Source organism: Pelodiscus sinensis, chromosome 2, assembly GCF_049634645.1.
Source record: "Pelodiscus sinensis isolate JC-2024 chromosome 2, ASM4963464v1, whole genome shotgun sequence".
In the NCBI taxonomy this organism is placed as follows: Eukaryota; Metazoa; Chordata; order Testudines; family Trionychidae; genus Pelodiscus; species Pelodiscus sinensis.
In genome coordinates, this window is record NC_134712.1 from 91,609,205 (window position 1) to 91,635,624 (window position 26,420).

At 41.1% G+C, this 26,420-nt stretch overlaps 1 long non-coding RNA gene across 2 annotated transcripts in view; it reads right to left on the reverse strand.

The window, feature by feature from the left end:
* Positions 1 to 26,420, reverse strand: part of LOC106731633 (uncharacterized) — a 187,981-nt gene that overhangs the window by 50,221 nt on the left and 111,340 nt on the right. For both annotated transcript variants that reach the window (XR_012900974.1, XR_012900973.1), the window contains one exon: positions 25,385 to 25,573. This is a non-coding gene — a long non-coding RNA (uncharacterized LOC106731633). The remainder of the gene's footprint in view (positions 1 to 25,384; positions 25,574 to 26,420) is intronic.

Below are 26,420 nucleotides of genomic sequence, written 5' to 3' on the forward strand. Positions count from 1 at the left end.
TTTTAGGTTTTTATAACCAAAATGAAATCCTTACCTAAAGAAAAATGGGACCACTTTTTCAAGTACATATGTTTCAGCATCAAATGGTTGAATCCACAGAAAAATTAGATTGTGTGTACTGTAGTCAGAGTAAGAAAGCTGTCTCTGAGCTTGAAAAGCCAATATTTCACATACCACATTTATCTAACAAATGTGCATGATGCGAGGGGGGGGAGGGGGAACATACCCACTTGACTCATATACTGCTAACTGAACGTTCAACTTCAGTCAAGAGTTCTATTTACTTCACTGGGACTCCTCAGATCAATAAGGTGAAGAACGTGTACAAGAATATGATTTTAATTAGTACTGGAGTAAGTTGTATTAAAGTGCCACTGATGCCATTTTACAGTTCAAACAGCGTATTATTTAATTCTAAATCTATTTATGTCAGCACCTTTTCTCTATTTCTTATGCTTCCAGATACTAGCATGTATAGATAAAATACAAGAAAAAATATATTGAATGACTTGAGAAATACTGTAATTATAACTGAATAATACAAGGCTGTCATAGTCATATACAAAGGGGACAATGTTAAGACTTCACATTAATCTTAGCTGTTATCTGACTTCTGAATGTTTAATAATGCAACTATCTTTGTCTTAGTGTAACTTTTTCTAAAATGGAATTTCCAAGAACTTTCAATAAAAGGCAAATGAAGCAGTTGGTAGCTCAATAGATTAAGTCACCTGGTTTACCTGAGAGGTCAACAAATGCCTTTGATGTTGACCATAGAGCGTCCAGACTACCACGCTGTGCCAATCAACAGCTGATCGGCTCAGCGTGGCAGCATTTAAATGTAAATGAAGCAGTGATTATTTAAATCGCTGCTTCATTTTCCTATGCGGTGTAGCCTAATCTACATGCCTCTGTCGCCAGAGGCATGCAGTCTAAGCATACCCTGTATGTGCCTACTTTAAAGAAGAGCTGTGTAAGTTCTATAAGAACTTGAAAGCTTCTTTCTTTCACCAACAGAAGCTGGTCCAATAAAATACATTATCTCAGCCACGTTATGTCTCTAATATTCTGGGCCAACATGGTTACAACAAACACTGCATACTGTGTGGAGCTAATGTTTCTGGGAAATAAGTGGAAGGGAAGGGGAACTCCTAGATGACTTCAACAGCTCTTGAAGGGAAGCACATAAATGAGAAAACAAAATGCAACAACAAAACAAAAGTGAAACAGAAATTCACTTATATTGGACTGAAGTGTATTTCAAAAGTTTCATATTTTAGTGGCACAACAGCAAGAAATTAAGGAGGGAAAAACATGCTCATACATATATTGTCATGCTCTCTGATAGCTCAGCTGAATAGCAATTTGACCAGAATACTACACCTCTGACTGAAAACAGTAAAAGCCATGCATGGTGAAATGTCAGGACGTTGCCAGTGGGTTTATTATTAATGGTAGAAATACTCTAACACAGTATGATTCTCTCAGAGTGCTGACACAAAAACATTCTTGATAAAGAAAATGCCAGTGAGGCTGGGCATTACAGAGGAGTTCAAGGAAAAGTGCTCCATTGTGTAGCATTCATCTTAGGTAAAAATTGCTGCCAAAAAGAGGAAATGCCAAAGAAAAAAAAAAAAATATTTTATCCTGTATCCTTCAAAATATTGCATTATAGTAAAATAATTATTGCAGGCACATGCTAACTAACAGATGATCAGGCATAAATTAAACGTGGCATTTGCTATTCCTTGTGCATCTAAAGTCTAGAAATAGGACAGCCAGATATTGTACTAACTTACACTCCATACAGGTATATTAAATGCATGGTGGCTGTGCCATATGTATTTCTCTGGAGAATTTTGCATGATGCCTCCAAACAATGTCTATAGTGTTAGTTAAGCAGCAGTAGCAAGCAAATGAAATGCACATTCATGAGTTGGTTTGATATAAGAGGGGGCTGAACTCTTTTTAGAACACGTTTTATTGAATTAAGGCGTGATTTTGTTAGGATGACATCTGAAGTGTGTGTTATTTGTATGTTTAGGTAAGGCAGGGAGATGAGAGCTCTTGGATAGTGCTTTTCTAGCCGGTTTTCAAAGACACAAAAGACAGTTAGGCATTCAAACAATTGGGTGATGAATTCTCATTTGTGCTTTTGAAAATCTCCCACTTAGATTTTTGTAAAAGAATAGAATAGAGCTGAAAGGATTTCTTTGCATTTTTATGCACCACATATGCATTGACTCACCAACAAGTGAATGTATTTCCTATATGAAGAACACACAAGAAATTAGGTCAGTGGCTTCATAATCATCAGATCACTTTGTTTAGAAAAATATTGCAAGTCCTTAGCTACAGTAATGTTAGCAATAGGTCTATAATCCAACTTTTGTCTTAATAAATCCATTCAAGTTTTGAGGTTACGTTTTTATAATCTGGGATGGGTATTTTACCTTCTGCTTGATGATTATTTGCTGCCTACTTTCCCAATATAATCATGTGGTGTAAACCATCATAGTAGCATAAGGAAAATGGTTACTTTTCTCACTAGCCTGCATAAGCACCATCTGTCCATGTCAAAAATTTTTTTATTTAACATCCCCCGCGCGCGCGCACGCGCACACACACACACACACACACACACAGTCTGTGACAAACTTTACAAAATACACTAAGATATTCAGCAACTTAAATTAAGCCTAATGAGAGAGAATTTCCTTGAACAAATTTTAATTACTATTGTTGCTGGTTAATATATTACTAAAATTACAATAAATGAAAGATGAAGTGGAGGGAAAATAGCAAAAGCTATAGCAATAGCATCAGTGCTAATGTCACGTAACATTGTTTTCTAGGGTTTTTTTTGGAGGGGTAGTGCCATCACTTTGTGACAGTTTCTTCAGTTTATTCCCTCTTTTGTTTGGTGAAAAAACTGCACAAAGTATAGGGAATGGAAAAACAAAACAAAATACACTTTAGGGAAGTGTACTGTCACACCACTAAAAATGGAAGCAAAGTTCAGGGAAAGCGGAGTACATAGGAAAAACCATTTTCCTTTTTAAAAATGACTAAATTTCATGTTGTCTGTGCTCCTTTAAAATGGTGAAGTAACAGAAATAATAATATAAAGTTTGCCCATCCACAAAGTTATCATTGTCATCATTAATATAAAAAAATCCTAAAGTAAATAATCCAACATAAACCTTCATGTGTTGCTATTTTCTCTTTCCTTCTGACAGGAATAGTGTAAACCTGCTTTTGCTGTTTTGCTTTGATTCACTCTATTAATCCTGAATAATAAAAGCCAATATTCATGCAAGTTCACAAAAAGTTTATTATGAATTAAAGAGAAAGGAACACTGTACTGTAGTTCATATCTTATATCATGACCACTACTTGTCTCCTTGCTTTGAAACTTCAAAGCTTCAATAAGATCTCGCAAAGGGGGGGGGGGGGGGGGAAGAGGGAGGTGAATAGCCAAAGCTACAACAATAGCACCACTGCTAATGGCACCTAATTTAAAGATGCATTTCTCCCTCATTTTATTTAGCTTTTTCTTTTTAATTTCTTCTCACAAAATACTTGGGCCTTTTAAAAACAGTTTTCAGATGGCTAGATTTATTTCTTCTTATTTAAAAAGGTTAAGTGACCTATCAAAACAAACAGTGAGAACTGAAGTCACACAGTAACAGTAATATAAAATTAATGGGCAAGTCTTAGCAGGCTGGAGGAATTTTTTCACCCTAATTTATTATGTCTGTGAAAATTAACTGAAGATTGGAATAACTGGTTTTACCATTTGGTAGCTGGAAGGAAACACTGAGTGTGTTACAATATTATGTTAAGCAATGATTGATGAGCACTTGCCATTGGATTTATCAGATGGACTACAATGAGGCACTGTAGCCATATATCTAAAATGTAGCTTTATGGAATTTAATGTGCCTTAGTGTACTTTACTAGCCATTATATGGTCAGAGCCTTTGCCTGAAGCACAGCCCATATAAATCATGTGTGATGGTGAGTTTCATGAATAGCAGAGATGAAAGAATCATTGACCATCACATTTTGGGCTCTAGATCTGCAATAATACTGCTTAGAGGCAGAATTGTTATTTCTATGGTCATTTATGGTTCCCTCTTCTCCTTGCTGAATTTGCTTATGTTGGGGCTGTGGCTAAAGGGAAAGGACCATTTCTGAAATAGCTTGGTGTATGGGTGTAAGCCAGCCTACAACAGATGTCCTGTCTTTGCATACATGTTCTGCTTATATGGAACTGGTAGTAATAGCGTTCATGAGAAATGCCAACATTCCTCTAAATAGGCCCGATTCTACCTCCAGCTGAAGGTACAAAAGTAGGTGGAAGATGCAAAGAAAGCAGAAAGAGGTGTTGAAGCTTAAAAAGGGAGTGAAGAGTGTAAATAGGTGGTTGGGATGGAATGATACCACTGGGAAGAGGTTTGGAAGCCAAGTCTTAATGATGGAGAGAATGCAGCGTGCAATATGAAACTGGGAAGGAAGCAAGCAGGCCATTCTTTGATTGTAGACAGAGTCTGGAGGCAAAGGAACACTTTCAAGTAAATGGGTAGAGCTTCAGGTGGCAATCAAAGAGGAAAAGGAGAAAACTACCACAGCTGGAGTGGAAGCAGAAGTTAAGCTCTTCAGTTTCTTGGTCGGTGAGGAAGCATACTGGTTAAGACCCTACCAACAGCATATAATTTGTGGCCACATTTACCCAGGGTCTTTCCATTCCCTCATCCCAGCACTCCTTCATCCAGATCTACGCTGAGGCAAACCAAATATATGATAATGGTCAGGCTTCAGTGGTGTGAAGGCCCAGCAGTATACCAAAGGAGACTGGGCTTTTTACATTCTATAATTATAAATTTTGACCACACAGTCACATCACCTTTTCACATTTTAGATGTCTGTTTCTTCAGTACAGGTTGAGCCTCCCAAATGTGGGAGACTCTGGTCCAATAACATCTTTATCCTGCAGTACCACGGATGTTGCTGGAGCAAAGAGCCCCAGAGGAGGCAGAAGTAATGCAGACTTGGGGAGACCGTGCCCTGGGTATGGAACCCCGACATCAGCAGTGACAGGTGGCATTTGAGGAGCTCCCACCCTGACTGGAGAACCCCCAGCATTAGCAGAGTCAGGTGACCGGGAAGTCTCAGCACCAGCTGCAGTGGGAGAGCTCTAGCATCAGGGTAAGGCAGCCAGGTGCCTCAGTTGGAGAAACCCCGACAGCAGCAGAGCCGGCGACACTGAGACACCCCAGATGGGAACCCTGGGGAACACCCTGAAGCAGCCAATCAGTCCCCACCAGGAACCCCTGGGGCAGCAGGTGGGCAGCAGGGTGTGGAGCCATGCTGGGCCAGTATTAGTGGGGCCAGCGGCAAGGCAGGGAGACCTAAGGAGAGGAGCCCGGGAGCTGGGCAGCCAGCAGGAAAGCACTAACCTCCCTTGGTCCGCCAAACTCCCTGTATGGGACAGCTCAAGTCCCGTGGGTGCAGGACCAGGGAGGTACAACATATAGAGGCAATCTTCTGGTAACTGTTAGGGGGTTTTTGAAGAATCTTTCACATACAACAATGAACAATGCTATACTGGTAATAAACAGATATTACCATTTTTAGGTTCAATTCAAAGCATTGCACATTAGGTTTGACACACAGTTTCTGTGATTTTGGACAAGATTTCCACCATGCAAAGTCACTGTATGTTGTAAGGCACTCATATCAAACTTTAGATCAGGGCTATACAACATGCAGCCTGTGGCCTGTTTGTTTGTGGCCCGGGACACAGTTTGGGTTTACTGTTCAGTTTGGGTTAATGAGTTTTAGTAGTTAAATTCCTGGACTGTTGTGAAGCCAAAACAAAAAAGTAGTCAATGTAATGGTCTTCTGTTGATATGAGTTTTAGTAGTTCCTGGACTGTCATCGCTCAAAGTGCTGTTATTTGGGTGGAAATTGGATAAATATTGCATTTTATTAATATCAGCAGAACTGACTTTAATGGGGTCTGCGAGTTGTGTAGTCTTGCCGTAATCTTTGTATTCATGCCCATCAGTGTGAAAGAAGCTATTTGCAACCACACTTAAATTGCAGCCCTTGACATGTGCTGTGGGTATCATTGTGGCCTCTGGCTTCCAAAGTTGAGATATTAAGCTCCTGAGGACAAGGATCAGTCCCTTTACCTGATTATACCACACGTTGGACACCCAATGAAATATACTTTATAGAGAATTAAGAGGGGGTAGTGTTCCAACAGGATTTCCTACACTGAGACTTTCCTACAAGAAAACATACCATAAGGTAACCGTTTCCACCTCCCATCCCTCTGCAAAATTGATTCCAATCACAGCAAAAGAACCAAGTTTATATCCTGTAGATGACGACTCTCTAGGAAATGTAGCAAGATAACAGAGAAGCTTCACAGGTTAACACTAAGAATAAGACCACAATTACTATACGATTTCACAACTATGGGACATAGTACATGCTTATCTTTAACACCAATATAGGGTCTGTACCATTTCTCAATCACAGAAGAAGGAGCTCACAACATTTATATGTGTGATATAAACCTTCAACTTCATTCCTACTTATACACATGGGCCAGAAGCTAGATAAATAATTGATTTAGTGTCCATTTCAAGAATGTTGGATATTATAGCATACATTTATGTCTTCTTCCTTTATTATCCTCTCAGTGCAATTTTTAGTGTTTGTAGGGGGATAGGATTGGGATATTTTCAAAACTTTTTTTTATTTTCTGGCAAACTACTGACACGTTTTGGGGAAAAGTGCTCTAACAGCAATACCAGTTTCTTACTCAGTGTAAAGGAGCATAGCTTCACTAAAGTCTATTCTTATTTGTCTGCATTGTGGTAGAGCACCAGTTGTGGATGAGGACAGCCTCAGGCTGTAGGCAGATACAGAGCAAAGAGAGGGCTCTGACCCAAAAGATGACAGTATCTGTAATATAATATGCTGATGTTGAGTAGCTCAGGGTCTGGCACTTTCTTTTAAAATTATATATTTAACTACAGCTGCCTCACCACAAATATTCAAAGAGTTGAATTACAGCTTAATTATTTATTTGACACCCTTTAAAATGGTCATGCTAAAATATAAAGTATATAAATACAAGGGCGACTAGTTGTAATACAGGGACAGAGGTGTCATGGCTGTCAAGACAATTACAAGCCTGCTTGGGAAGCTATAGTGTGGGGATTTTTGTACTCGAGCCCCAGTTCCAGAATAAGATCTAGATGGGGGCACGCCGAATGGCAGGGCTAGCACTTAAGGAACATGTTCTCTTAAATTTATCTTCTTGGAGACTTTCAAAAGCACAAATGAAAATAAGGCACTGAGGGTATGTCTACACTAGAGCGTTATTTCAAAATATCTAATAATGAAATATGTAATACCTTATTTCAAAATAATGCATTTACACAAAATGCTTTTCGAAATACAGTTTTGCTATTTCAAAATAGCGCATCCACACTGATCGGATGCTAAATTGCAAAAGGCTTGCTGGAACCGGTTCCAGCAGGGCATCAGGTCAAGAGTTACCTTGTGTGGCAGCTGCCTGACCCTTGTGCTTAAAGGGACCCCTGTGGACAGCGGGTTCTCAGGTTTCTCTGCTTGCTTGCCTGCCTACCTTGCTGAGGGATGGCAAAGCACTTTTTTCCTCTGCATGCTCCAGTTGCCCTCACTACGGACACCTCAGCACTCTGCAACATGGAGCTGGAGCTGCCCCTGGGCACTCTGGTGCTTCTCCTGGATGTGTTGCTGCGAGCCTGGCTGCATGTTCTGCAGGCAGTAACAGTCGCCCTAGTGTGCCCCACTTGGGGCTTGTGCTCATTCCTCCTTCATGTCCTTCCACTTACCCCTTCCTAATGTACAAAAAAGACACATGTGCTGAAGAAAACAAACTCTCTTTATTGAACAAAACTGAAGGGGTGGAATGAAGGCAGGAGAGGGGAGGCGAGCAGGTGGGAGAGGGGAGGGGTAAACCTGGGAGAAGGGAGCTGGAAGGAGGAAGCAAGGTGAGTAAGGGGGAGAAGAAGCTGTCGGTTGCAGATGGCACAACTCTGAGCAAGCAGCTCCCTCCAGCTCTCCCGCCGAAGCTGCAGGTCTTCATGCACCCAGTAGTCTAGGGTGCAGTGCTGGCCTCACAGGATCCCCAGGTGCTACCGCTGGTACTCCTCCTGGTTACAGGTCAGCCTGCTGGCCCGGGTGCGGGAGAATGTTCTGCATGAGGTGGTGAGCTCTGCACTCACAGCTGCTGCACTGTATAGAAATAAGAGAAGTGGTCAGTTATCCCTGGGCACACAGTGGGTGAAGCCCAGCACCCCTCTGCAAGGCGAGGGCAGCAGGTTTCTGCACCATCGGAGCCGATGTACTTGCACACAGGCCATGTTCAGTGTGTCCTGCTATCTCCAAGAGTGGGAGCTGGCCCAGGATTGCATCCATGCCCGTGCTGTATATAGTGTGGGGGTGGGGGAGATGTGCCCTGCCTCTATGTAGAAGGGGCTTCTGGAAGGAGGGCATTCTGCAGGATCATCTCATGTGCCTTCATATATACATGCGTGTGGGTAAGGCCCATGTGGCAGCCAGCTGGGGCCATGTGCCCAGGCATGGCACCATGCACACACAGGTTGCTGAGTGATCCATGGTCAGCAAGGGCAATGTATGCAGTCCCTGGTCTCCCCCTCTCTCCTGCCCTCCGCATAAGGGGACAGTGATGGCACCCACATGTCGTTGCCTCCCCAGCTTCTGAGGACACTGGTGACAGGCCCACTGGGACAGCTCGGGGGTCCTGGGTGCGTGGCATGCTCCCTCCAAGCTTCTGCGGTTTCTGGCCTTCCTCCTTCTCTGTTTCCTGTTCAGGGCCCTCTGCCCCAGGGTCGATGACAACCTGGGGGCACGGACCATCCCGCCCCCCAGGATGTGGTCCAAGGCATCAAAATAGGGGCAGGGGTCTGGGTCTGCCCCTGGTTGGGAGCTGCCCCATGTCCCTGGCATAGACCTGACGCAGCTCCTTTATTTTCATCCAAACCTGCTCCTGGGTTCACACGTGACCTTCGGTGGCCAGGCTGGCAGCCATCTGACTGTAGATGGTCACGTTCCTCCTTTTAGTGCAGAGGCAACCCCCCCCAAACCTGAATTAGGTCCATGATCTCCGCATTGGACCAGGAAGGCGCCCGCCTTTTCTGGCCCCTGGCAGGCTCCTGGGAGCTGGCAGACTGGTCCTGGGGAGTGGTGGAGGGCTGGCTGCCAGTGGCTTGCTGGCTCATGTTTGGGGGTCACTGGGTCAGGTGCAGCGACTGCTGGCTCAGGACTGGCAGGCTTGGAGCTGTCACAGGCACAGTGGCCAGAGTCTGCCCATTTAAGGGCTCCAGGGAGGGGGAGGGAGGAGAGGAGAGGAGTTTTCCTGGTTGGGACCAGAGTGACCAGCAGGGGACCCTGGGCAAGGCTAGAGGCCCCCTATTTCTAAATAAGCATCTACACAGTGCTTATTTTGAAATAGCAGTTTCGAAACTGGCGCTATTCCTCATGGAATGACGTCTACCAATTTCAAAATTTCAATTTAATTTTGAAATAGTGGTTTGTCTGTGTAGATACTGGTAAAGTTATTTCAAAATAATGGCTGTTATTTCCTATTTTGCTGCGTAGACATACCCTTAGGTTATGTCTACACTAGCGGCTTCTTGTGCAAGAACATCTTGAGCAAGGGTTCTTGTGCAAGAACTCTTGCGCAAGGAAACATCCACACTGCCATGTGCCAGCTGTGCTTTTGAGCAAGAGCATCCATGGCAGCGTAGACGCTTTCTTGCGCAAGAAAGCTCAGATGGCCATTTTAGCCATAGGACTTTGTTGCGCAAGTAACCCCAGCCGAGCATCCACACTGCCCTCTTGCGCAAGAGCTCCTGCACAAGAGGGCTTACACCTGTTAAAAAAGAGAATAGCTCTTGCGCAAGAAGCCCTCTCTTACCACGCCGTACTGTAAATTTCCTTGCGCAAGAGCGGCTGGGCCGTGTGGACGCCCTATGGATTCTTGCGCAAGAACTGCCATACTTGCACAAGAAGCCGAGAGTGTAGACATAGCCTTAGTGTGTGATTTCCATTTATGCCTTTGAAAGGTACAACATGTATGGTGGGAGATTGGCTGAATTTCTCACAGCAGCTCTTTCAGTTTTGAGCACATGAAATATTTCGGATGCTTCAGACCAGAGATATAAACTCACCATGAGAACTATGATGGGGGAAATATTCAAAGTCATTAACAGAACTATAACTAAACAGGATTAAAAAAATCAATACCCTTGCCACCAGCACCTTTATCAGGTAACAGTCTCATTACTAGCTCCCTCAGCCAGACTTCTCCCTTGTAAGAGAGCTAGCTTTTGAAAAGCTTTCATTGTCTCTTTTTGGTGCATTTCCTGCTGCCTAATTTAACCCCTTTGTTGCTTTTTGGGTACATTAGGGTATATAACCTGCTTAAGAGGACAGATTGTATAGAAAGGGTCTTAAAGAACTGAGCTGCAGTGGGCTTTGTGAGAATGCCCAAGTAAAAGAAAATTACTTTCCCCCTCTTTTGGAGGAAGCAGCAAGATGCAGTTAATATTCTTGAAAGGCAGATCTCCACTCATTTTGCATTCAGGGCTGGCACAGAAGAATATATTGCTTGTTTTGAATTCAGTGACTCAGATCTCAATGAATAAAGTTGCTGCCTGAGAAAAATCCATACAAGTAAAGATAATTTCTGTAGGGTACAAATCACTATTGTAAGTGAGGATGTACATAACCATCAAGCAAATTTCACAGGAGTGCTTTAAATACTCCTAACCATTAAATACTCCTAACAGCTTTTAGCATGTTTTGTTTCTTCTTATCGCTATTTAAAAAAAACACTTTATTCCAACAGATGAAAGTCGATTATGAAGGAATTATGCTGGGTTTAAGTCAAATGGATGAAAAACACAAGTAAGTGGCCTTTTCCCCTACCACTTACTGATGAACTGGTAGAGAAGAGACCTCAACAGCAAACTCCATTCACATCCAACCTTTTTACTCAGTCCCTGCCCTGTTACCATGAAACTCAGCTACACTTGTGCTGAACCTAAAGGTAGCACCTTTTCCTCTTCTTAATCATCTTGAGCTAACTGCACAGTCTGAGTTTATCTAGTACAGTCAAGACCAGAAATAGGCAACTAAGGCTAGTGAGTGGGCTGCATAAGTGGGCCCTATAATTGTCAGTAGTGGGCAGTTTGCAGCCCACGGCCCACTAGGGAGGGAAGGAGAGGAGCAGGGATGGAGACTGAATTAGTGGATTCATGGTGCTCCAAAAGTGCTAGGAGGGAGGGGGAAGAGAAGGGGTTTCCGTGCCCCACTGTGCAAGAGGAATGTGGGGGAGGAGGGTTGACAGGAGGTCTACGGGCCACAGGTGGAGCCCACTGGGCTGCATATAGTCTGTGGGCAGCAGTTTGCCCACCATAGGTCAAGACACATACACGTCATTATTTCACAACAACATAATAGGTTCTTACAGAGAGATCATTCGTATGGGTCATGGAAAAGCACAACTGGAACTCATGGTGAGATGTCACCGTGCCTGTATGTGTAATCTGTGCAGTAGAAACATTCATGTCTGAAGAGAGGCCATGAAACCCTGAAGATCCTTAATTGTATTGTTGTAGAGGATGGGGGAGGGGGTAGAGAGGTTGAAATGCTTTGCCAGAGAAGGAAACTGAAAAGGTACTTTTGCTAATTTTGCCTACCTGCAACCACCACATCAACTATCCAATCTCTGTGATAATTTCCTGGTTTGGATTATAATGAATCTTGGAATAATTGAGAAGTTCACTGGGCCTACTCACTTCTCATTGTAGATTAATAATGGCACGGCCTACATGAGGCTACTGTACTAGAAATTATTAGAATAATTAAAGTGAAGGGCTGGAAGAGACCTTGAATTGTCATTTATTCTATCCCAATACATTGAGGCAGGACCAAGTATACCCAGACTAGCCATCACTGAAATTACTTTGTCTAAACCTTTCTTAGATGCCTTACAGCCTTCCTTGGTAACCTATTCTAGTACTTATACCCTTATGAAGTTTTTTTCTGGTATCTCAAATCTTCTTTACTGGAAATTGTACAGATAGCTTTTTCTCTTCTCTTCAGTGAATAACTGATATCTATCCATTGTCTGAAGATTTATCAGGTGTCCCCACTCTTCGCCCCCCCCCCCCCCCCAGTTCAAAGTACCCACTTTTTAAAAACCTTTCCTAAGAGGTCAGGTATTCTAAACTTTACATCACTGCTGTTGCTTTTCTCTGGACTCTCTTCAATTTAACCGTATCTTTCCTAAAGTGTAGTACCCAAAACTGGACACAGCACTCCATCGGTGTCCTTTCTAGTTTCCAGCAGTGTAGGGAAACTGTCTCCCATGATTTATATACAAGATTACTGTTAATACACCTTAGAATGATATTAGCCCTTCTTGTAACTCCATCACACTGTTAGCTCATATTCAATGTGATCCACTATAACCTCCAGGTCCTTTTCTACACAAAGCTACCTGGCTAATTATTCCCATTTTGTTTCTGTGCATTTGATTTTTATCTTCAAAATGAAGTACTTTTTCACTTGTTTTTACAAGTTTTACAAAGTTTCTGATTACAAACCAGTTATCCAATTTGTCAATTATATTTTTATTTTTATTTCTAAGCCAGTCCTATATAGTGCTTGCAACTCTTATCTTGGAATCAGAAGCAAGTTTTATGATCAATCACTCTCCCCACGCCCTTATCTGAGACTTTCATAACAATCTGTACCCAGGACAGATCCTTGCCCACTTTCCCTCCCACCCCACCCCAGTATGAAAGTGAATCACAAACTACTTTTAGCCCACCCTGTTGTAATTCTCTCTAAACCATATTTTTATAGTTCATCTCTGAGTGTCAAAAGATTTGCCAAAAAAACCAACATTCATCACATCTACTCCTTGCCCCCTAGCCAGTAAGCTACAAAGACGGTAACCCTCTCAAAGAAAGAAATGAGGTAGGTTTGGCATAACTTGTTCTTGACCTATCCACATTACTAGTACTACTCTATTGTCCACTAGCCACTTACAAATGGATTGTTTAATACTTTGTTTCAGTATCTTTCTAGACATTGACGTTAGAGTGACTAGTCTAATTCCCTAGTTCATCTTGGACTGCACTTTTGGAGAGACTGGTACTACATTTGACCTGTTCCAGTCCTATGAACCTCACCCATACTCCATGAGTTCTCAGAGGCTACGTCTAGACTGCAAGGCTTTTTCGAAAGATACTTTCGAAAAAGCTTCTTTTGAAAAAGAGCATCTAGATCAGGTCTTTCAAAAACAAGCTGCACGCAGCAGTTTGCATTACATAGCACCTTTTTTCGAAAGAGCATTTTAGAAAAAAGGCGTTATTCCTCGTGAAATGAGGAGTACCGCCGTCGAAAGAAAAGCCTCGTTCTTTTGATTTAATTTCGAAAGAACACGGCTGTAGTCTAGGTGCAGGTGAAGTTTTTTTCAAAAAAAGGCTACTTAAAAAAAACAACAACCCTGCAGTCTAGACACAGCCAATTATAACAGCTAATGATTCCAAGATGGCATCAGTTAGTTCCTTAAGTACTTTAGAGTGAATTTCATCAGGCCCTGCCAATTAACTAAATCTTAATCCTATACTATATTATTATGAACCCTGGTGAGTCATACAAGCATAATGGTCAGGATGGCAGCTAAGATCTGCTCAAAGGTGAATTAGGTGTGAAGTAATCAATTTTGCCATTTAATGGAAAAATCTAGACATCTGTGCTACCAGTATCATCTGATCAAATGAACAAAGTCGATAGAACATGAGTAGTCCTGACCTTTTCCATCCCTTCCAAAAATACAAAAACTACTTTAACAATGTAATTTACTTTCATTATTAGCATCTGTTACATTGTAAAGCTGCAGAAACTGGATAATGACACCATACCAGATGGAATAGGCCTCTGTACTGCTCGTCACTATTATCTATACAGCCAAAACCCTTCATCACAAGAGAGTTAAAAGATAGTTATTCTAACAAAAGATATCGTTTGACTCCAGTTATTTAAAATCCTGAACACAACGTAAGGAAAAGACTTTTTTTTTTCTAGTTGTGCTATATCAGGCATTGACTCAATGGCCTGGAAAATAAAAAAAGTACACAAACCGCCATAATCTGGGTATTCCTAATTTGGGAACATTGGTGGTATGGAGAAGATAGAGGCTCTGTACGCTACCACTTCCTTCCTCCACAGCTGGAGGAATTGTACTGCCAAGAGCTGCTTCTCTTGAGGCTTTTCCCAGCCACTCCCATAATGGCAAGGAATGGTGCCTGGGAGTGGTGGGGGGCATGGAGCCATGTTTGCCCCCAGGGACAGTGTGACAGGTAAGTTCCCTCGTGCCCAGTCCCTGCAGTGCCCTCCTTGGTCTGGCAAAAATCTTTAACATACCTTGTTTTCAGGGATGTTGGATTAAAGATGTTCAAGTGTATTACATTTCCATAAATATCCCGTCCAGCTCTTTAATTCTGACCTCTGTACCCAGTTTTTGTGAATAAAAAAAGCTGGGATTTTCAAATCCACTACAAAGGAAAACCTTTTTGGTTAACACCCCTCCACCACCACACTCATGACATTGAAGTTTCATTAGTCAATGACATTGACTAATCAGGGAACAAAAATTTCTCATGAGAAAGGCGACGAGTCACACAATGGGAACAACAGACAAAATACAAACACAGCAATTAAGTACTGAGCATGCTCTAAAAGAAACAGATTCTGAAGAGGCAAAAGCATGATCATATTGTGCAAGGGAAAGTGTGAAAGTTGACTCAGTTTGGTACCTAGCTCTAATACTATTGTGCTTCTCTCTAACTAGTATAGTCTTTTGCATATGCAGCTTCAAAAGGAGAGCACACGAATGACAATCACATATTTTGATGTTAGATAATAAATGCTTCAACATTTGTCCTTTTATTCTTACTGAAAACATATGCCTATTGAATATCTGTTTGACAGACCAGATGTGAATAGATCAAACAACTTACAGAACTATTAAAAAGACTCAAAAGGCAGATCTGATACACAAAGGGCTCTTTCTAAATAGGACAAATGTTATTATTTCAATCTGTATTGATGCCAGATCATGCAGCTTTCTAGAGATGCTACTTCTCCTGCCCCTTCATTTTATTTCCTAAAATGAAGATACTCCAAACTGTTTAAAGTTACAATAGCACATTCAACAGACAGTATGTTTGATGACACATTTAATTTGCTCCTATAACTCCAGAGGATCTTGTTAATAAGGAGATTAAAGTATTGTTTTGTTTTTTGCACATTCACAAGGACACTGCATGACTATAGTGACTAATTGAGAACTTAAATTTATTATATTGTATTGGAGACTAACTAGGCCAGTTGGAACATTTGTGAGAAACTGAACACTCAACGGAAAAGCCAATATTAGGTTAAAGAAAAAGACACATCAAAGAAAAGCACCTAACCTCCCCCCCCAACCAAAAAAACGAGAGCCAGAAACGAAATGGGAGATTGTTTCAAGAATATTATAATGTAGTAAAGTTTTGTGTGATGTCATTACAGTCCCACAGATTATTTTCCTCACCCAGTTTTTAAGAGAAGACTATTTCAGTGGTGACACAGGTTGTTTGTGTAGACACCACAGTCTCTCACAGGAAGTGCACTATTTACAATGCTCACTCCATCAGGATCATCATTACCGTCCCTTCACTCCTTAACCATGCACTGTTGTCAGTCTCCCCCAGATTAAGGAGAAATTCTTGCCTGCTGGATATGAACAAACAGACAGCATTACTTGCTTGAGACCTACATAAATTTTTATTTGGACAGAAATATTAACCCTGAACAAGTGCCTGAATCAACTGGAATCACTCCTCACCAATACAGTAATTCCATTTAATTTCAAAGCTAGAAGGGACTATTCTAACCATTTAGTTTGACCTCCTCCATAAAACACGCATAAAATTAAGTTCAGTTTTCACTGTGATATGTAACCAACTTTGGTTACAGAATACAATTATTTAAACATCTACTTCCAAGTTATTTCAACTATACCTATTTTTCTTAACTAGTTCCATGTGCAATTAAAACAAAAAAGGTCTTAAAAGAAATGCAAAGTAGTATGTCCTTATGCTACCCACCCACTGTGGTTTTTAAATTATTCTTTTGGATTACTTCACCATTCAAACTGCACACACTGAAAATTAAAATAAACTCATTAAAGTTATCTTTAAACTCCAGTAGACAGGTCTTATTTAAAATACAAAAGAATTTATTTCAACTGATAAGTATGCTCACTGCTTTCTTTAATAAAATGTGAGCAGCACAATTCCTGTCACTTGTCAGGAATCAGTCAGATCTTGTCACGATTATGGAGAAATCGTAGCTTTCCTGAGTTAAGGTTATAACCAACTTTGCACGTTAAAAGCAATTTTTAGAATGCTCAAGAATAGCCCATTTTGCTTTACTTCTTTTAAATGTGATCAGTGGACAGAGGAGGAAAGTACATCATTTTATTTCATATTGGATGAGACAGTGGGGAGAAAAAGAGGACAATATTTTAAATGTGATTGGTTATTAGGTCCTTACCTGGGGGCAACTTAAAGAGGCATCAGCTGGTGGGATGGCTCAGTACTTTCTGGAGACCCAGGGATGAAATTCTTCCCCACTGAAGTCAATGGGAGGTTTAACACTGACCTTAATGGGGTGTTGGCATTGGAACCAAGGATCCTCAAACAGGCAGCAAATTGGACGCCTGGACTTGGAGGCACCCAATACTATTGGTCACTTTTAAAAGTCTTGACCTTAACACTTTCTCTCCCCTTCCATGAAACTCATCTAATACCGAAATAAAATCTCCAAATGGAACTTAACAGCACCATTCATGATGCACAAGCTAGCAAGGAACAGTCTATACCCAGAGGCACTGATTCTGTAGTACTAAAAGGAAGAAGGGCAATACATTATTTTTGCCATTAACAGGAGCAGATTGGACTCTGTGTAGATTCTTTAATTCACATTGTACTGATACCTTTCCTTTAATAAAGCAGGGGTTCCCCATAGTTTGCAAAGGATTTACTGCCACATTCAGTGAATTTTAGGCAGTTCAATTGTCCAAAATACCAAATTACAACTCTTCAGCCAGGTCATCCTGGAGTACAAACAACAAAACACATTTCTCATTTCCTTTTAAGCATACTCTCTCCCTCTTGCCAGAAGATTTTAGCACTTTAATTTCCCAGCTTCTACTTACAGAGACACCAGCTCTTTTCCCAGGTCTAGCTATCCTCTTTTAAAGCCTAATTTGAGTCATTTGACATTCTACAAGGGAAGTGGCTATGTTCCAATTTAAAGGGACAGGGGCATCCCATGAGAGTTCCCTTATCAGACAACATGACTTTCAGAAATTGCTTCTACTTCTGTCCAACATTAAATTTTAAAACAGAAAATAAACGTTTTACAGAATCTCCCAGTTATTACAGGTCTATTGCTTTATCATTGTTAAAATACTGTACATTCTGAACACCAGTCTTTACTCATCTGTATTCTAGTGGAAACCGCCCAGCTAAGTTATTCCACCATATCTTGTTTTACTGTGTAAGCAGGATATGAATCAATGCTTCCAATGCAGCTAGCTGGAAGGGGAAAAAAATCCTGGGCGTGGTTATGCTCACTCAGTTGATTAGCCCTATAAGGCAAGGCTACTCAACGCGTGGCCTGAGGGCCACATACAGCCCATGACTTGTTTGTTTGCAGCCTGCAGGGCTGTTTGGGTTACTGCAGTGCTCAACATGCACCCCGCAGGTGGGATTCTTTGAACATGGCCTCCAATGGGAACATGCTACACAACAGCAAGTTAATATAATGGCGTTCTGTTGATATGTGGGTTAGTAGTTAAATTTCTCCTTCCTCCTTGTGACACCCTTTTAGATATTTGAAAACCACTATCATGTCCCCCCTTAATCTTCTTTTTTCCAAACTAAACAAACCCAGTTCATGAAGCCTGGCTTCATAGGTCATGTTCTCTAAACCTTTAATCATTCTTGTCGCTCTTCTCTGTACCCTTTCCAATTTCTCCACATCTTTCTTGAAATGTGGTGCCCAGAACTGGACACAGTACTCCAGCTGAGGCCTAACTAGTGCAGAGTAGAGCGGCAGAATGACTTCATGAGTTTTGCTTACAACACACCTGTTGATACAACCTAGAATCATATTTGCTTTTTTTGCAACAGCTTCACACTGTTGACTCATATTCAACTTGTGGTCCACTATGACCCCTAGATCCCTTTCCGCCATGCTCCTTCCTAGACAGTCGCTTCCCATCTTGTATGTATGGAACTGATTGTTCCTTCCTAAGTGGAGCACTTTGCATTTCTCTTTATTAAACCTCATCCTGTTTACATCTGACTATTTCTCTAACTTGCTAAGGTCATTTTGAATTATGTCCCTATCCTCCAAAGATACCTTTGCTGTAAAGTAAACTGTTATGTAAATACAGTTCAGGCTGGAATGGGAATGAAATCCTGGGTGTGCTTACGTAAATCCAGTTCAGTCAATGCTATAGGCCTGATAGATGATCAATTGTTGGAACGCTATTTTGCCTGTTGTAACTAATTTGGCTGTTGTGGGGGTCACAAGCCATGTTAACCCTAAATGCAGGAACTGTAAAATATGACACCAGTGCTTGCAGGAGAGACACTGTCATTGTAAAGATTCTCAGTTGGACAAGACTTTCCCTTCCAGACTCAAGTGGATTGGATTGGATTGGGGAAGGAGGGAGCAGAGCTCTGAGCCAGTATGCTATATGTCCTCAATGCATGAGCTGTAACACTGATTCAGCCTGTTTCTTCCTGCCCTCCCACCCCCTCTTTTCTAATAATAGAACTAAAACAGACTCCATAAGGAGTCTTTGTTTTCTGCTGGCCTGCACTGTGCGTCAAGAGCTGAAATCACGGAGAAACTGGAATCACAGAAAGCTGAAATCACTAGGTTTGGCCCAGATACAAACCCATCAGCAGCCGCCAGCCAGCACGGCAGTTGGCAGGAGCAAGTGGCCGGCAGGTGGCCAACGAGAGTGGCTGGCAGGAGCAGCAGCAAATGGCCAACGGAGTGGTTGAGACACTTCCTATCCCTGTCCCCAAGGGTGGGAGGTCAGCTTTGAAAATCACCTCTGAGCTCTAGTCTGTCCTGACCAAGGGCAGCAACTGTGAATGGGGTACAGAGAAAGGTTGAGTACATGAATGGGACACTTACATTGCTGTCCTTGCGGACCTGGGAGGCAAAGGACATTGCTCAATCTACTTGGGCTGGGGTGTTTACTCCTGGTTTGGTTATAAACTCTGTTTGTGATGTTTTCCCAAGCAAATGCCATGTTACTTCTCTCCCTCTTTCATTAACAGTCTCTTTTTTACACTCAGATTCCGTGCTTGCGAGTGGGGAAGCATTGCCTCCCAGAGGTGTCCAGGAGTGTATGAATTTCCTAGGCTACTAGGTGGGGCTCGAGCCTATTCTGTGTGAGATGAATGAAAAGGAACCCTTAAATATTGAACCCAGCCCTGGCTGCTGCTGGCACTACCTGGCAGAAGGATTACAACTGTTTCTAGGTGATTTTGTTTTTCCTCAATGCCACTAAAATGCAAAATTGTTAAAGTTAGATAGTATACTATTTAAGTATACGCTGCAAAATTCTTCCCTACTATAAACACAGTGAATTAAATTAAGTTGATCCAAATATGTTTAAAATGGGTCAAATATTTTAAGGATTTTTTTTTGCTCCCTAGTCAAAATTAACTTTGTAAAAAGAAAAAAAAAATGTTGAGCTAAATCACTATAAAACTTTTTATAAAAGACTAGTTTTACTAATTCAAATCCATGTCAACCTTAATTTTGGCTACTAGTTGATCTTGTCATCTCAAACACACTTTTTGGTCTTTTAAATGTGTTACATGTCCTGAATTTTAATCTGAGATCTGAGAATGATGCATTTCTTTGTAAAACGGTTGGCTATAAAGAGTGATATGCTCCATGAGCTGTTGAATTTGATGTCAAAAGTCATTAGTAATTCCCTCATTTGAGAAGAATAAGTTAATAGAATCACTTTTAATGTATTTCAGTGCTATAATTCATTTAGGACCATTTCTTGCCTAGGTATGGGAAAAAAAATCCACAGGTGAGGAACAATGAATTCGAGAAATTGTGTAAGGTGAAACTTGTCAATTTCCAGCTAATGCTTTATATTCCCTAGGTAAATGTATAACTCCTTAATTCGGTTTCATAAATAGAAAATTGAATAACTTTGGTCCCAATCCCAAAAACACTTTAGCACTTTAACTTTACATTTATAAATCCCACTGGTCTCAATTTGACTCCCTCATATGCCTATAAGATAGATCAAGGCTTTTATTACTAAGCTTTTTTAAAAGGTGGCTGGTGCAAGAGCTTTCTATGCATACACACACACACACACACACACACACACACACACCCTGAAGTCACTAATGATGGCTCCATGATTACACTAGATATGCAAATATTATTTTATGTTTGTGACCTTCAGAATCAAGGCACTCTAAGAGAAGAATAAAAAAAATCTAAACCCCAAAAGAAGCAGCAATTGAATCAATTGGTTGTATAGAATGAGATTGTGCTATAAAAGTAGGTTGAGAAAGGGCTTTATGAAAGTTTATAATGTTCTGAACTTGGTCATTGTGAGATGTGTACCTTGGCTGCAAATGACAAACTGGAGCCAATGTGAGGTTCCATGGCTGTGGAGCGAGTAAGTAAACAAACTGGAGCAGCCCAATAGCATCTCTCTCAGAAGGGATCCACTGAACACTGAGAAACACTGACCTACTATTACAAAACCCAGGTAAGATCAGTGATGGGCCATTAAAGTGAAAGCACTGCAACAACCTGAAACTGAAAAGAAAACCATAGTCTTGGAAAACAAAGGCTATGCCTAGACTGCAGGCTTCTTTTGGAAGAAGCTTTTCCGGAAGAGATCTCCCGAAAGATAGCATCCACACTGAATGGACACTATCTAGCATTTAAGCTGCAATTACTATGGATGGAGTGGCTACCAGGGCACCTGTGTTTTTTCTTCTTTCGAAAGAATTCCTTCTTCCCTGTCCACACATGCCTTTTTCTGAAAGAGGTCTTTAAAAAGAAAACAACCTCGTAGAAAGAGGTTTACCAACCTTGAAAAAACCCCTCTGTTCTTTCGATTTTTTTCGAAAGAACGCGATTGCAGTGTACACATAAAAGTGAAGTTTTTTCTGAAAAACAGCCATTTTTCAAAAAAAATCCTCTGAAGTGTAGACATACCCTTAAGAAAGGAGACTAATTTCTCCTGCCACGAACCATCATAGTCTAAGGGTACGTCTAGACTACAGAGTTTTGTCGACAGAAGTTTTGTCGACAGATACTGTCGACAAAGCTTCTGTTGACAAAGAGTGTCTACACTACATTCAGTTCTGTTGACAAAGCAAGCTGCTTTGTCGACATGGCAGTGTAGACGCAAGGACAGTTTACATTCAATAATGCCTTCTGTCAACAGAACTCTGTCGACAGAAGGCGTTAATGCCTCGTAAAATGAGGTTTACCAGCGTCGACAAAACTGCTGAGTTCTGTCGACGTTATGTCGACAGAACTCAGCGGTAGTGTAGACGCAGGTATAGTTTTGTCGACAAAAGTCCACTTTTGTCGACAAAACTCTGTAGTCTAGACACACCCTAAGACGGTGGAGCTGTGTAAGGGACAAACAAAATAACATCCATTTGTAAACATAGTTAAAAAGAAAGGAGTTTGAAGTGATAGCTTTGCAGAACTCAGGACAACTGAGGGGCCAAGGGGGGAGGATATAGTTGCCTCGGGGCATGGTAATATAAAAGGGCATAGTGGTCCCCCCCACCACCACAGCTGCCAGAATCCTGAGCAGCACATGCTGTGTAGTGCTGAAGGAGATGAGCCCCCAGCTCTGCTTCAACCAGTGGCCCTGCAACTGTCACCTTCCCCACCTTGCCCAGGGCCTAGTGAACTCTATCAGCTACCCTGACAGAACTGAGAGACAAGCTCAAAGGTGGAGGGATGGAGGAGATCTGTGTATTTAGAATTCCCCTTCAGGATCTGGGGGCACACTGGAGACTCGGCAAAGGAACAGGAATTTTTATCTTGTGTATAAGCGTAAACCCTGAGCTTGCATCTTTATATTTATTTTCTGTGGAGCATATATGTGTTTTCTTCCCTTTACTATTTCATCTTTGAGTCAGGGGCTTTTCTATTAAATAACCTTTCCTTTATTTTTATTCCAAGCAGGTTCCTGTTGCACAAACTGTATGAAGTATGCATGCCAAGTGTTTCATTCCTTCAGGAGGTGACAAAACAGAGTGGAAATGTCCATGCCTCTCAGTTAAGAACTTGGGATAGATGGATTTGAATAGATTTGGGATTCTGACAGCTGTTTGAGAGCTGTTGGAGTTATGACACACGGAGTAATTAGGCTGGTGAGAACTGTGCTCTGGTAGGCTGGCTGTTGGGGTCAAATCTCTGAGTCATAGGACCATTAAGGCACCAAAAGTTACAAGCAAGTTGTGAAACAAGCCCTTACTGATCTGAATGATCCCCAACAAGTTGCAAGAATTAAACAGTACAATTCCACAAAATTCTTATAGACGTTTTAGTACAGTCTTGCCCCCTACACTTTGTGGCATGCTCAGCCTAAACTCGGTGTTACGTCCCTTAATTTTGAAGCTTTCATGCACATAAACTGGAATTTCAGGAAAAAGCTACAACTTGTTGATTTCAATGGCTTCTATTGAATTAAATATGCAAATCTAGCCTATAGTGCATGTTAGTTAATTTGAAATTGTGTCCTTCTCATGAAGGCATGGATGAGAGTTTGGGATCCTTCACCAACCCCAGAGATGTAATCACTCTCCATAATATGGTTGCTTTTTTGACATGGTGACTGTCATAACAACATTACCCATTTTAAATATAGGTCTTTCCTTGGAAGCCTAAATCTAGTATAAAATGTGCATATTAAATGGGATTGGTCTTGCTTTGGGCAGGGGTCTGGACTCAATGACCTCCTGTGGTCTCTTCCAACCATAGGATCTATGATTCTTTGTGATCACACTGTCCTCTTAAAATATGCTATCGTTCATTCTGGATAGCTTTCTCTCCACTGCTGCTGAAACCCGTGGCCAAATCTTAGGACATGCAGGGCATGTAAATATATATGGTATATTTTCCATAACTGACTCAATATATTTTAAAGCTTTATCATGCTTGACCCCATTTTGTGCAGTTACATTCAAAATCTGGAGTAACTCCAGATTGCACTGACAATATTCTGGGTTTGCTCCACAATAACACATCACAATCTGAACTTACTGAGCCATAGAGCTGGTTTTAGTATATATCCATGGCTGAAATGAATTATGGGCCTATGTATATATCCAAAGCCATTTGTAACAGAGTATCATAAAATATCTCAGTTTAATTTATGCCCTGACTAGCTGTGCTGTACAACAGCCTTCTGGAGCATCTGAAATGGGAATTAGTGAGTCAAAACTATCCCATCAGCACAACAGCTTGCAGTTATAGGAAATCTATTCAGAAAAACACTTTAATTAACATAATATTGAAACAGTTTTCATGCAGTGGAGAATAACAGGGTTACGACCTGCTTTGTGATTTTTCCCCCCCCCATCAGAAGCTTCATTTGCTTATTGCTTAGACTTATTCATACTTGTCTTTAAAACTGCTTTGGCTGTATAGCAATCCTACCACATTCATAGATTATGGGATGTTTCTTGCAGCACAGTAACTGAAAAGCCATTTAATATTGTTATAGACATTAACTAAATTAGTTTCCTTTTAAAAACAAATTCATGTACATCTGTGCTTTCACTTTCCACTTTCAATTACCACAAATGTACCTGCAAATTAGGGAATGTGAATGCAAATAGGTATTTGTTGATGTATGCATTTGCTACTTAGAATTTTAATCACAGAAAAAATGCTCTGTTAGAAGTGTGTGGACCTGCAGCATTAACAGTTTCACTCATACATTCAACTGAAGCCTTTAAAAAAAAAGGGGGGCTTATTTTTAACCCATGGCATTCTCTCCCCATATTCCATCTGCTATGGGGTCAAAGACTCAACAGCAAATAAATGTAATCTGTTTGGCATTAGCAAATAGATCAATAAAATGAATATATTGTTTGCCAATACATGCACATCTTTTTGTTGAACGAAAAGTCCCGTTGGTGAGTGAGAGATGGGGGAAAAGTAGCAAATTTATTATATGGACTATGAAGTGGAAAAATGAACATAAAATACACCCAACAGGGCACTTCAAGTTAAAAGGTGTTGTCACCAAATCCTCAAAAGCCAACCATCTTAATTTCAAACCTCTGTAGTTCTTTTAAGTTAGAAGTGTTGTGTATTGAAAGTTGAAGTTTCATTCTTTCTTGCTTTGCAGGAGCAACCAGAACAAAAAGGGACAAGACTTCCTGATTGCAAATAGAAGGGAGTTTCCATGTGGGGAAATACAGTGGGAAGAAAACTTAAATTGCTACCTTTTCACAAAGAAAAGGAATGCATCCCTATCAGAGATAACCTCAAATAAAAAAGCTCATACACAAAGATATATAAATGAAAAAGTTCAATCTGGATCTTCATTTTATATCCCAGACCCACTGGTAACCCATGCATAAAGAAGCTTCCAGCTACAGCTGATCCAAGAGCATAATTTTTTAGAGGAATCTCCTGAAGACCTCATTTGTGGCTCCAAAAGGAATAACTATGAAGGCATTTAGCTCCTGATAAAAGGTAGTATGGGGCTACAACAGGACAGATTTGATTCCTCTTCCTGGTTACAGGGACTCAACTGGCTGTGGTCAACAATCAACCCCCTCTTAAGGGCCACAGCATTTCCAAAGCCAGATTTCCTCACATTCTCTCATTTCTACCCAATGGTAGGAGGATTTATTCCAAATAGTCTAAGTAGGCACAGGAGAACGTTGGAGAAGATAGAAAATGTTCTATGATAAACAGTAAAAGCCCCAAGACAAATAAGAATATTTTCTCTGTGGCAATAGAACAGACAACTTTTCAGTTTAGATTCATTTTTTTTTTCATGTCAGATCTACACAGAATTCAGTTAAAAATCCCCATCTGCTCTGAACTCATCTTCTGGCAACAGGAACTGCCAAGTGTCTGAAATCACTTTTTCCCCACATAAAAGATACATTGAGAGCTTTACCTTGGCACAATGGAATGCGAGAAGGGAAAGTTTTGAATTCCTTTGTGTATGTCCAAGGTGCAGGAAAATCCAAATTGCTGCAGAATCCTTGCAATAGTTGATCCTATCTTCCCCATCTTCCTCCACCATGTTACCAGCATAGAGACCTTCTAAAGCAGGGGCGCGGAATCTTTTATGGATCAGGGATCACTGATCAACAGAAAAATCAGTTCAGTGCTACACACAAGTGAAGAGGAACCAAACCACAATTGTGGTACCCAACAGAGAAGCAGGATAAAACCATTCTCACCACACTCCAACCTCAGGGGAAAAGGGAGGGAGTCCCCAAGGCTCAGGGCTTACTAACAGGGCTGGATTAACGCTTTTGGAAACCCAGGGCTAGTAGTAATTTTGCACACGCGCGCACACACACACACACACACACACACACACACCAGCTCTAGAGTGGGGCCGAAAGAAAGCACTTCAGTGTGCTGGCAGGGGCTGCCTGGGAGCAGACTGGAAGTAGGGCTGTGGGGTCTGGGTGTGAGGTAGGGTTCAGGAGCAGGCTGGGGGTGAGTGAGAGTGTGTGGTCGGGGGGGGGGGGGGAAGGGAGAGTGCACAAGCTAATATAAATATAGCTGAACTATAGATTTATGTCTTTTATTAATATAGAGTCCTACAACTGCACAGGTTTTATTGTCTCGGGAAATTTCCTCCCCTCTGACATTGTTAAAGTAAATCTGATTAAAATGATGTTTTCCTTCTTTCTTTGAGAGACAAATACTTCTTTCTTTACAACCAAAGAGTTTAATCTTACTGCTTGCGATGTTCTGTGGCATACATACTTGATAACTCAGCATTATTTAACTGAGAGATTAATCTTTATGTAAATTCAAGTGAAGGAAGAAAAGAAATTCAAATTCCATGTCTTTATACATGAACTGGTATAAATTAGATGTGTCAAAAAATCATATGCATGGAAAGAACCTCTATTTTTGTTTAATAGATTTGCCATACAAAATTCCATAAGCCAAACAATAACCAAATATGAAGT